At 43.5% G+C, this 12727-nt stretch overlaps 1 pseudogene; it reads left to right on the forward strand.

Annotated features, from left to right (window-relative positions):
* Window positions 1–9611: 9611 nt before the first annotated feature.
* LOC137208480 (ferritin light chain pseudogene) lies at window positions 9612–12478 on the forward strand (annotated as a pseudogene).
* Window positions 12479–12727: the final 249 nt, after the last annotated feature.

Consider the following 12727-nt stretch of genomic DNA (forward strand, 5'->3'; position numbering starts at 1 on the left):
GGATGACAGAAGTGATCTGTTCATTCTCCCACAAGTATTTCTTGATTTATTTTATTTGCTTTTTATTTACCAGTTGGCTCAAATCACCCTAGATTTCCAGGTTGTTTTGCTTTATGGAAAGTATTGAACTTTACCCCCATAGGAAGGATAAACATGCTGTGTTCTGGAAGGGGAAAGAAGGACATAACTCTTACTTTTGGCTTTTTGTTGGACGCCCTCATGAAAACAATGTTGCACAAGTTATTCAATAATAACTCTGAAAAATACCCAAATCTTTTCCCTAAAAGGGGACAGGAAAGAGTGATTCTAAATAAGCTTTCATTCTTTATTCTAATTCTCAGCTTTCAGAAACTAACAGGCGGTGTGTTTACTTCACTTGTTTAGTATTTAGATGAAAACGTATAAATAATAACCCTCCAATCTTTATTTCCTCTCCCTAACTAGTGTCAATGGAGATAAAAATCTGCTTGCATAATTCTTGGCTTTTAAAAGAAAAATGTAGCAAATATTATGCAGAAATTTAAAAAATTATGTTTACCAGAAATTTTGTAAAACGTAGAAGATATGATGTAATGTTAAAGGAGCAAAACACCAAGTTATATATCAGTTGAGGTCCTATATACATATCAATGTGAAGATCAGCGTGGGTGTAGAAGTCTACACAAGCGTGGATGTAAATGTCAATGTCAAGGTCCATGTGGAGGAGGGCATAGATGCAGAAACAAGCCCAGAAAATAACATATATACTAACAAACATTTTCTGTTTCATAGTATTATAACTAATATTTACTTTCTTATGCTGTTCTCGATTATCTATGTTTTCTTGACTGAACATATATTAAAATCATAATCAGGAAAAATACTTGGCACTTTTTTTTTAAGGATCAATGTTCTGTTTGTTTATATGTAAAATATCTCCATTTCAGGATGACACAGAAACATGAAAAAAATTCCTGCAAAGTGAGACGCATAGCGATGCACTGAGATGAGGGAACCGGAGTGAATCATAGACCAAGATCAAAGTCACTCAGGGAGAGCTAAAATACTTGGCATTCCAGAAACCTAAAGGTCTGTCCTGTCTCTTAGGTGCCTTCCCTGTGGAGCTGAGGATACGGGGTCTCTCTGGTGTAGGGGGCCACTCTCTGCAGGAGAGGTTTGCCAAGGCCTCCAGAGAAACTGTGAAACAGTTCAAGTTTGTCTTTGGTGCAAAATGTGCATCTCTTTTTTCGTACCTAATGTATACCAGGTGCTTTGCTAGAATCTCGACATATGTTAGTACTAAGATTGACAATTCTCCAAGGCATCTATAAAAGTGAGAAAAGTGAGCGTTGGAGAAATTAAGTGCCCCAAATCACACAACTGGTCGGACTGGGATTTGAGTTCAGTGTCAGTGGGCTCTAAAGCCCCTCCTCTATACACTACACCTGGCTCTCACCGCCCTTTTCAGCAGATGAAATACTTTACACACACCTTTAGTGTCTCAGATCTCCAGAATCATAAAAGCAAATTCCTTTAGAAGCCATTGAAATATATCCTGAGAAGAACCCCTGGCAGGTGCCTCAAATTCCACTGTTACGGTGAACACCTTTATCCACGTGCTCCTCATGTTTCCATAGGAGAAGAGGTTTTCTTCTCCACTCCCCCCAGAAAAGAGTGGTAAATCCTTCTGGTTGCCTCTCTTCCCCATCACTCACTCGACCCCCTAGGGAGAGGAGTGTGATATTTCAGTGGTGATACTTTTGAGAGTCTAACATCCTTTGGATCACATGAACCAAGGGGCAGGACCCCTGACTGTAAAGGTAACACATACAGCCAACAGCCCCCTCTTTGTTAACCAATGTGTTATACAAAGCCAATAAAATATTAACTTTTCACATTAAATAAGTTAATTCTAAAGTTTAGTTGGAAAAATAAACAGGCAAAAGTAGTCGAGAAAATTCTGAAAAAGAATAATTACCAGATTTTTTCCAAACCAGAAATCAAAGCATATTATAAAGCTATAGTGATTAAAAATGTATAGTGCTGATACATGAATAGACCAAGAGATCAATGAAAGAGAATAAAAAGTCCATAAATAGACCTAAGAGCATGTGGAAGTTTAGTATGTGATAAATTTAATATAGCTTAAAGAACAGTATCTCAAATCCATGGAGAAAAGATACGTTTTTCAATTAAAGGCTTTAGGACAACTAGATGGCTATCTAAAATAAAGTTGGATCCCATACCTCACAACTTCACCAGGAAAAATTCCGAGTGGTACAAAAATTTAAATGTAAAAAAGAATAGCATATGACAAGTGACATAAGAAACCATGGGAGAATTATTTAATAATCTCAGAGGGCAGAATATCTTTGCATTTATGACACACACGAAACATAGAAGTCACAACATTCCGCAGAAAAAATCAAAGACAAATGACAAAATTGGAAGGAAAAAATATTTGTAATAGACACCATGCTAATTTTTCTAAATATATAAAGAATTCCTAAAAATCAACAAGGAACAAACCAATGGCCCAATTAAAAACTAGACAAATGATTTGCAGCAACATGGATGGATCTAGAGATTATCATACTAAGTGATGTAAGTCAGAAAGAGAAAGACAAATATATCACTTATATGTGAAATCTAAAAAAATGATACAAATGAACTGATCTACAAAACAGAAATCGACTCACAGACATAGAAAACAAACTTAAAGTTACCAAAGTGGCAAGTGGAGAGGGATAAATTAGGACCTAGGGGATTAACAGATACACATTACTATATACAAAATAGATAAACAACAAGGACCTACTGTATATTCAATATCTTGTAATAACCTATAATGGAAAAGAATCTGAAAAAGAATGTGTATATATATATATATATATATATATATATATATACACACACACACACACATATGTATAAGTGGATCAATTTGCTGTACACCAGAAACTAACGCAGCATTATAAATCAACTATACATCAATATAAGTAAATACATAAATAAATTTTAAAATTGGCAAATGATATGAACCAACTCTTCCCAGCACAGAAAAGACAGAAGTTTCGGGCTTCCCTGGTTGCACAGTGGTTAAGAATCCGCCTGCCAATGCAGGGGACACGGGTTCGAGCCCTGGTCTGGGAAGATCCCACATGCCGTGGAGCAACTAAGCCCACGAGCCACAACTACTGAGCCCGTGTGCCACAACTACTGAAGCTTGCGCGCCTAGAGCCCGTGCTCCGCAACAAGAGAAGCCACCGCAATGAGAAACCCATGCACCACAACAAAGAGTAGCCCTGCTTGCTGCAACTAGAGAAAGCCCGTGTGCAGCAACAAAGACTCAACGCAGCCAAAAATAAAATAAATAAATAAATTTATAAAAAAAAAAAAGAAAAAAGAAAAGACAGAAGTTTCTTAAAACATCTGAAAAGGGGTTCAACGTCACTCACAATTGGAGAGACGTACTTTACAACTATCAGGGAGCGTCGTTTTGCACCCGGCCCGTTGGCAGACCTGAGACTTTGGTAGGAGACTGTGCTAGTGAGGTTGTGAGGAAAGAGGCCTGCTCCTACACTGCTGGTAGAAGTGGAAATTAGAACAGCCCCTGTGAAGGGCAGTCTGTGAATGCCCATATCCTTTGACACAGCCATTCCACTCCCAGGAATTTAAAGAACAAAAGATGCTCCCGTATGTAAAATGACTTAGGTACACGGTCATTCATTGCGGCAATGTTTAAACACCAAAAAGCTGAAAACATCAACCGAATATTGGTTAAGTAAGTTATAATACACCCACCTAAAAGGCTACCACGCAGCTATAAAAGAAGAAAAGGATGACATTCGTTATGTGTGGATATAGATCATCTCCATGAGATATTGTTAAGGTAAAATCCAGGGCTTAAAAGTGCATAGACTGTGCTATCATCTTGTGTTACAAATGAAAAAAGGAACGCAAAAAAAAAAAAAAAAAAAAAAGGAACGCACTGAATATACATACCTGCTGATGTTTACATAATCTCTCGCTTGAAGAAGTGCTAACTGTGTTTAGTTAAATAGCCAGAAAGGATGACCTCTGAATGTCTCAAACTCACTCAACATGGTGAGACCTTCGTGATGGTCAGGGCTATGCTCTCCACCCAAAGGTCAGGGGAGACCAATAGCTGAGGCGTGAACAGTACCCTCGGGGAGGCCCGAGCACTCCAACTACCGTGTCCTCCCCAGAATGGGGGGATCTTTTCAAACCATGCGGACACTTTTTTCTTAATTAATTGATACAAATCTGACACATTGATACATTCTCGTCAACAACATATTTACACTCGTTTTAAGATAAAAATAACGATTTATTTTTCCCCAAGGAAGATGCACCATATGGGGCTGAGGTCTCAGATACTCACAGATATATGGTGGTCTTCACCCAGTTTTGGCAGCAAGAGAGAATCACTTGGGATCCATGCTCACATCTTTAACTACCCAACATTTTATGCTTGATCTTTCCTCCTGACTTCCAAATAATAACAAAAATAACAGATTTTTTGCACGCCAGGCATTTTGATTAGATGCTCACGGCAATCCTAGGATGTGAAGATCATTATTATCCTCACTTTAAAAACACGGAAGCTGGACTTCCCTGGTGGCGCAGTGGTTAAGAATCCGTCTGCCAATGCAGGGAACACGGGTTCAAGCCCTGGTCCGGGAAGATCTCACAGGCTGCAGAGCAACTAAGCCCATGCGCCACAACTACTGAGCCTGTGCTCTAGAGGCCACGAGCCACGACGACTGAGCCCGCGTGCCACAACTACTGAAGACCACGCGCCTAGATCCCGTGCTTCACAAGAGAAGCCGCCGCAATGAGAAGCCCGCGCACCGCAACGAAGAGTAGCCCCCGCTCACCGCAACTAGAGAAAGCCTGCGCGCAGCAGCGGAGACCCAACGCAGCCAAAAATAAAAAATTAAAATTAAAAAAATAAATAAAAACGCGGAAGCTGAGACTCAGAGGGTTAAACGCTTGCACAGCATCACACAAGCTAAAAAGCAGAAAGGCTGAAGTTCCACCACAGATGGATCGGATGACAAAGTTATTTCTCTTTAACTGTATCAAGCAACTTTCAATTCTCTCTGCACTGTTATTTTTTGGGTTTTTTTTTTTTTTAATTTATTTTTGGCTGTGTTGGGTCTTCGTTGCAGTGCATAGGCTTCTCAATGTGATGGCTTCTCTTGTTGTGGAGCATGGGCTCTAGGCGCACGGGCTTCAGTAGTTGTGGCACGTGGGCTCAGTAGTTGTGGCTCACAGGCTCTAGAGCACAGGCTCAGTAGTTGTGGCGCACGGGCTTAGTTGCTCCGCAGCATGTGGGATCTTCCCAGAACAGGACTTGAACACGTGTCCCCTGCATTGGCAGGCGGATTTAACCACTGCGCCACGAGGGAAGCCCTGCACTGTTCCTTAATGCCTTCTTTGTTTGGTTCTCTTTCTAGTGGTCCTCTATGACATATTAAACCTTATACGCTCCTCTGGCTTCAATGTCTACAAATTCTAGTGGTTCTCAATCCGAGCTGCACATTGGACTCTCTCGGAGAGATATTAAAACATACCCACCAGAACTCACCCACAGATACTTTGTTTTCATTGGTCTGGGATGGGATCTAGGAATCAGTGTCTTCAACCCCTTCCTCCACTCCATGTGTGTTTTATTCAACTTTGCATCCCCAGTGCCTGGTAGGCACTCACTAAATATTTGTTAAATGAATGAATGAATAGATGATGAATGAATGAAAGAAGGAAGGAACGAACGAACGAACGAACGAACTTCAGGGTAAGGTAGGAGCCAAAATTGTTTTTGACGATAAAGCAAGAGCAGTTTTGAAAGCCCTAGGCTAGGTCATAAATGCAGAGTCATTTTGATCTCCTTCTGGGACGCTGGAGGAGGAGGAAGCTGCATCCCTGTAACCCGCTCCATTTCCACACAATGGAAAACTATAAATAGCAGCCCTGAGTCACATGAGGGTTATGTAATATAAGGTTCACAGAACAGGCTGCCTTTATCACTCAGGCTTAAGTTGCACTGAAATGGAAACTCAGCTGATGCCCTATGTATTAGTTTCTCCAAAAGATGAAAGTCTCTGGCATTTGCCCAGACCATCTATTTCCATTGCCCAGGTTTGAGGCCGGTTGCCAGGGCCTGTCTCGATAAGGAATTCCTGCTGTCTTTCCAGATAACAAGTAGGCAATTTCAGCAGAAGAATTATTTTTATTTGCAAAGATAAGACCAGAATTTCCCCTGATCAAGTGAAAAGGCCGTGTATATCAGCTTTTCAGACACTTGGGAACACTGGATCATAGCCTCCAGTGAGAAGGTAGATATGCCACACTCGTGTGTACAGTTCCGGAGAGGTCACCCCTGCTTGTTCCCGTAGAGATTTGCTGATCATCTGGAATCCTTTGGTGAGACACTCGAATCCACTGTGCGCCATTTAGAACGGGTTTGTCATCCTCTATAAAATGATAAGGTGGGCTTCCCTGGTGGCGCAGTGGTTGAGAGTCCGCCTGCCGATGCAGGGGACATGGGTTCGTGCCCCGGTCCGGGAAGATCCCACATGCCGCGGAGCGGCTGGGCCCGTGAGCCATGGCCGCTGAGCCTGCGCGTCCGGAGCCTGTGCTCCGCAACGGGAGAGGCCACAACAGTGAGAGGCCCAAGTAGCCCAAAAAAAAATGATAAGGTACCTGGCCTGCCTAGGAAAGGGATCCCTGAGCTACTTCTGAATACACAATTGATTCTCACTGGTTAATAAAGGGGGACTTTGGAATAAATGTTTCCGTGAGCCAAAGCGTAAGGATGTGGTGGCAGAGATGGGCACCCACATTCTCCTTTTCTTGTTCAATGCCCAACTAGCCCTCATTTCCCATCCTGGCTTGCAGTTAGGCATGGCCATGTGACCGTGTCTTAGACGATGGAATGTGACAAGTGAGGTATGCCGTGTCCACACCTGGCCAGGCACATTGCTCCATGTTTTCATCCGCCTTCTGGATGGCTGGTACGGAGACGCCTGCTAGGGCAGTTCTGGAAGCCATGGGATGAAGATGCTAGAGCGTCGCCCGTCTGGGTCCCTGAACGACTGCCTACAGGAGAGTCATCCTGTCATCCTTTTCATTACCCAGTGCTCTCATCAGAGCAAGAAATACACTTCTTGGGAATTCCCTGGCGGTCCAGTGGTTAGGACTTGACGCCTCCACTGCAGGGGGCACAAGTTCAATCCCTGGTCGGGGAACTAAGATCCCACAAGCCACGCGGCGTAGCCAAATAAAATAAAATAAAATAAAACTTCTCTTGTGTTTGTGCCATTTTACACTATAGGCAGTGAGCCTTCCCTATCTAATTATATATGTCATGAACGTGTCATTACACTTTAGCATCAAGGACAGGAAGCCCTCATTTGCTTTGGAAGAAAAGATCCCACAGAATGGCTTACTCAAAATGATTCTGCCTGACTGCCTTTGCCCCCACGTGGCCCTGGGAGTTGATAAGCTCAGAATTCTTGTCTGAAACCAGATGGGGATGTTTGCAGGGATCATCTGGCTTACCTCTAACGTGGATGAGCAATTTTTCCAAATTTCATCTCAAAACACAGACACTCCACGCAAGGACTTTAGCAAAGGCCTGAACTGGAAGAAAGGGATACTTCAAGTAAAATTCACATTGCACAACAGATGGGTCTCTGGAACAGTTGATCAAAATTGAAATTTTGATCAAACTGATCATATGTCAAGAAAATAAAAAAGAATCTTTTAAGACCTTTTTGCAATTCAAATAATCACATTCCCCACCTAAGTACTTTTTGAAATATCATAGACTAGTAATTCTTTTAGTGAAACAACCTCTATTTTTCAGAAGCTGTAATGATTTCCACGATATCACTGAAGCGAGAGCGGAGGTGGAGTGGAGAAAGAAGAAAATAGAACACTTAGATGAAAGTGAAAATAGTCCTCAGCCCAGAAATCCACTACGGTACAGCAGAAAGGATTCCTGGGCAAGAAAGTAGGCAAAGAGTGTTCGATGCCCAGACACTGGATAAGTGAGCAGAACTCGTTGGTGAAGTTGGTAGAATGCTCTAGAATTCCATTCCAGAGATAGAATGCTAATGATAGAGGATGCTTGCTTGGTATCCATTGCCAAACGTAAATGTCTGGCAATAGAAGAGAGGGGAACTCGGGCCCCAACCAATTCCCTTCCAACTCCAGATCAGGGGCAGGAGGGAAGGGGGTTGATAAAGCACGGTGCTTACTTGGGAAAAGAGGTGAAGACTCAGTCTGCAGAAGAGCTCCAACATCAAATAAACAGAAAACGAGTTCTCCAAGTATAAGGGGAAAAAGTACGCTCTTAAGATTCAAGATCCTGGCAGGAAGGAAGGGATTACTGAGCTAAGAAGAAATCTATCCTTCCTCTGTGTAAGAGAGAAGGTCTGGCACAGACTGTAGGACCTCACTCAAACTCTACTGCTCTAGAAACTTTGTATAAGTCTCTCCTCAGCCATCAGGCCAAATCTGAACCCAGTGACTTTGGAAAGCTCCCCAGATGAGCCTTTCAGCAGGGTTTTATATACTGCTGAGAAAGAAGAGGCAGTGTAGCTGTGGCTGTAGAGCAGAGAAACCCAAATTCTTGACTGCCCCCCCATCGATAAAACACTATTGAGCACATGACATATGTGTAGTTATGGATTCAGAAAGTATATATGTGCACTACTGCATGTAACACTAACATATTGTACATTATGGAAAACACATTCCCAATAAAAGAAATGTTACAAGGATACATCAAAATATTTTCTTTTTGCACCCCATGTGGGCTGTCTTGTACATGTTGGACTCTACCACCTTCAATCTTGGTCCTGGAACAGAGCCCTTATCTTCACAGGGGTGACTATGGTATGAAAAAGAGAATAATGCCGCACTCAAGTCTGTTGCCCAAGTAACTAAAAGAGTCACGTGGAAATGGAACTCCTTAAGGGGCTAACTCAGGTTTCATTTCTAGGGCTAGCAGGGCGCCCTAGGACACCAAGGACATGCTGGGTCCTCAGTGATGCTTGTTGAATTCAAACATGATCGAGTAAATGACTGAACAATCGAACGAATGCATGACAAACATTTTTAAGCTACAGGAGAAACACAATATTTAAGGCGTAATTCTCACTTGTCAATGAAAAATTTCCATTGCTGGAGGAGTGCACATCTGCCTGGCCTACAGTCTGGAATTCCCAGGACCAGAAATCAGCTAAAGTTCTTTCCAATTTCTCATCAGGAGCTTTTCTTCGAAGGCCTTTGAGGTCTAGGTGGGTGTCAGAGGCCAGAAGAAGAGCAAGTAAGGCAACAGGGAGAAGCGATGGAAACTGGCTAAATGAAGGATGATGCATAGGGCCTGATGAGGGTGATCATATTTGCCTCTGTTAGGCCAGGTGTTTTCTTCTCTGGGTGTCTAATGGTTTTGTGACTCATCTCATCAGCTACATTGCAAACCTAAACAGGTCTGGGAACATAGGGTGTTTCTTCTTTCTTCTGTCCCCTCCAGGGTCTGGTGGAATGAGAACTAGACTTGGAATCCAAACCTACAAGTCTCCTACCCAAGTAGCTAGATGGCCTTAGACAAGACACTTAACCTCTGTGATCCTCAGTTTCCTTATCCGGCCAATGAAAATAGTACTACCTCACTCAACGGGCTGTTCAAAAGAGCAAAGAAGACTTTTGCAAACTGTGGTACTGTATACAAATGTAAGGAATTACTGCTATAATTAAAGTAGAGAATAAATATGTGTTGAAACGCCTTGAACTGAGTAGAGAGGTGATGCAATTCTTTACACTAGGCAAAAAATCAATATGTGCCTCTACTTAAGACTCCTTTTAAAAATAACACGTATAGAGAATATATATATACACACATAGAAAAAAATTTAAATATACATATATAGAGAGAGCAAACTAATGCATACATCAACACATCACATTATTGTCACCAATGAATTGGAAATATCGAACACTTGTGATTTTATGGTAAATAAACAGGCATTGATTAATGTTTTTCCATTTTACAGTTTAAAATATATGTTAGGGCTTCCCTGGTGGCGCAGTGGTTGAGGGTCTGCCTGCCGATGCAGGGGACACGGGTTCGTGCCCCGGTCCGGGAAGATCCCACATGCCGCGGAGCGGCTGGGCCCGTGAGCCATGGCTGCTAAGCCTGCGCGTCCCGAGCCTGTGCTCCGCAACGGGAGAGGCCACAACAGTGAGGGGCCCGCGCACAGCAAAAAAAAAATATATATATATATATTAATTGTATATGTGTTTTATTGGGACATGCAATATACCCATTATAAAGTATTGTATCCTAAACACCATAATGGTGATCACTGGAATCTTTCTGCTAGTAGAATTACTCTTACATTTTATTTTCTTCTTTGTGCTTTTCTCTATTTTCCAAATTTTCTTTAATAAACACATCACACAACCTTTTTTTCTGATTCTGAAGTATTTAAAAAGAAAAAAAAAATCACCCTTTTATACCTGACTTACATCTGTCTTGGACTGGTGGGTGACCATAGACTTTTGTAAGAAAATTTGCAAATGATAAGATAAGGAGGGAATTCCCTGGCGGTCCAGTGGTCAGGATACCACGCCTAATCTGTCTGTATATGCTGTTTTGGGGTAAAAACAGAGAGGTATAACAATATACATTCATATTTACTTGCATAAAGGAAATATCAGGGGGGAAGGAGAGGTGGGAACCCAGATGACGAGGGCAAGAAAGAAGCAGGGCTTTGTGTACTTTTCGTTATACTGCTTGAATTTTTAAAATATCATGTGCAAGTAATAACCAACCTAAAATGCACATGTTAGAAGAGCTCCTGACCTTTGTTCTGGGGAGTCAGGCCTCACAGTGCGTCTGTGCTACAGGCTGCCGTCCCCAGTGGAGAGATGGATGTGCAGGCCTGGGCGGCGTGCAGGCGCCAGGCTGGTCCTGGGCTGGCCCTCCTCAGCCTGCTGTGTAGTCGTGCTTAAGATTTATCTGCTTCCTGTGGCAGCGCGAGGCCCCGGCCGCACACTGCCTCTGTTCTCTGCTCCAACCCAGCATGGCTCTTGGTCGCCAGCTGGTCACATTGAACGTAGCTGGCTATGTTTCAGGGACCCACCCTGTTCAATACACTTTCCAAGCCAGGCTCAGTACAAATTAAAAAACAAACAAACAAAAAAACACGTTCCCTTTATAGGCTTGCGTTCAGCTGAGTCTGAGATACAGTTGGGCTAGAAAAGCCTGGGAGGTGCCCCCAGTGCGGCCAGGCCCCCTCCATGCTCCCACGTAGGAAGGATCTGCAGCAAATAGAGCCTCAGACTTCCTCTCGGGAGTCCATTTACTCTAATGGGAAATGCTGACATAGGGTTCCTGACTAGCCAACTGCAAGCTGCCTTCTGCACATGCTCTGTCGAGGGGATGTGGGTTGCAGAATTTTGCCAATACAGGTAGGCTGGTCACATCTGGTGGCCCTCATCTGATCAGCAATGTTCTGTGAGACTCAGGGAAACATGAAAACTTTGTGAAAACTACATTACAATTAGAAACGTCTGTCCACGAGAACATACTAGTGAAAAAAACGGCAAGACGAGACAAGGAATGGGAGAAGGTATTTACCACACGTATAGCCAACAAAGAATTAGTATGTAGAACATAAGTAACTCCTATAAATCAGTAAGAACCAAACAATCAAAAAATAGGCAAACAAGCAGTACACTCCGTGGTCCCACGGATCTCTCTTGCTGCAACGGCGTTTGGAGGCCACAGACCCAGGGACGCCCCTCGCTCCAGCCTCCGACTACCCTCCAACGTTTCTTCCAGTCGCAACCCTCAGAATCAGCAGTTCAGGATCCTTGGCCTCGGGACCCGCCAACACCCTTTTTTGAGCTTAACTCCTTATTACGAACCAACCGTGAGCTCCCAAATTGGTCAGAATGATTCCACCGAGGTGGAGGCCATTGTCCACCGCCTGGTCAACCTGCATCTGCGGACCTCCTACACCTACCTCTCTCAGGGCTTCTATTTCCACCGCAAGGATGTGGCTCTGGAGGGCGTGGGCCACGTTTTCCGCAAATCAGCCAACGAGGAGCGGGAAGGCTCCCGGTGTCTCTTGAAAATGCAAAACCAGCGCAGTGGCTGCGCCTTCTTCCAGACGTGCAGAAGGCGCCCCAAGATGAGTGGGGTAAAACCCAGGACGCTATGGAAGCCGCCATGCTCATGGAGAAGAACCTGAGCTAGGCCAGTTTGGACCTGCATGCCCTGGCTTCTGCCCACGCAGACTCCCACCTGTGTGACTTCCAGGAGAGCCCGCGTCCTAGATGAGCAGGTGAAACTTATCAAGAACATGGGCGACCACCTGACCAACCACCGCAGGCTGGCTGGCGCCAGGCTGGGCTGGGCGATTATCTCTTCGAAAGGCTCACCCTCAAGTACCACTAGGAGCTGACCAAAGCCCAGCGACCTTTGAGGAGCCCTCTGGTGTCAGGGCTTCTGCCTGAAGCCCTTCTCTGCAGCCAGTAGGCAGCTTTTTAACTACCCTGGAGCCCTCTCCCAAGCTCTGGACCAAGTGGAAACAATAAAGCTTTTTTGCAGGAAAAAAAAAAAAGGCAAACAATTTTATACCTCTTAGGTAGTTAGAGGTGGAATGGCTCGGTCATACTTTGTGGTATATTTCCCTTTTAAGGAACC

This window comes from Pseudorca crassidens, chromosome 16, assembly GCF_039906515.1.
Source record: "Pseudorca crassidens isolate mPseCra1 chromosome 16, mPseCra1.hap1, whole genome shotgun sequence".
Taxonomy (NCBI): domain Eukaryota; kingdom Metazoa; phylum Chordata; class Mammalia; order Artiodactyla; family Delphinidae; genus Pseudorca; species Pseudorca crassidens.